This window comes from Penaeus monodon, chromosome 36 (genome assembly GCF_015228065.2).
Source record: "Penaeus monodon isolate SGIC_2016 chromosome 36, NSTDA_Pmon_1, whole genome shotgun sequence".
NCBI classification, from domain to species: Eukaryota; Metazoa; Arthropoda; class Malacostraca; order Decapoda; family Penaeidae; genus Penaeus; species Penaeus monodon.
This window is the reverse complement of record NC_051421.1, coordinates 12,983,731-12,984,643: the sequence shown is the minus strand read 5'-3', so window position 1 is coordinate 12,984,643 and position 913 is coordinate 12,983,731.

Here is a 913-nt window from a genome sequence, read left to right as displayed (position 1 = left end):
AATAACAAAAATAATAGTATTGATATCAATTGTATTAAAAAGAAAAACACATTTTCCGCTAATTGAAGGAATGGGGAAATCAGGATCGGTCACTAGGGGCTAATGACAGACTTCTTGCTGGCTGAGCATATGTGGAGCCATCTGCATGTAACAAAATTCACAAAAAACTACAGGGGACAGAACATAAATCCGTGGTGTATATATACACATATATGTATATATAAATAATATATGTATAAATATATGTATATGTATATATATACATATATGATATATATATATATATATATATATATATATATATATATATATATATATATATATATATATATATATATATATGTATATATATATACATATATATGTTTATATATATATGAATATATATATATATATATATATATATATATATATATATATATATATATGTGTGTGTGTGTGTGTGTGTGTGTGTGTGTGTGTGTGTGTGTGTGTGTGTGTGTGTGTGTGTGTGTATGTGTATGCACACACACACACACACATATAGATAGATAGATAGACAAATATATATATATATATATATATATATATATATATATATATATATATATATATATATATATATGTATAACACCTTTCTTTCTCAGACACCAATACACCATATATCTGTCGAAAGCTCTAGGATGCGGTCTATAAAAGCACAGCACAGCCTTTTTTCTGCAATTTTCTTATACTTAATACTTCATCTGTGGTTCCTCTTCCCGCCATAAAACCAAACAGCATGCCATCAGTTCCTACGTCTTACCTTAGCCAACACCCTTCCCAGTATTCCTCTGTAGCTTTCACATTCGAAGGTGTCTCCCTTTTGTTTATATACGGATACAATTATATTTCTCCCCCCCCCCCCATTGCTCTGGTATCCTCCCCTCCTCCC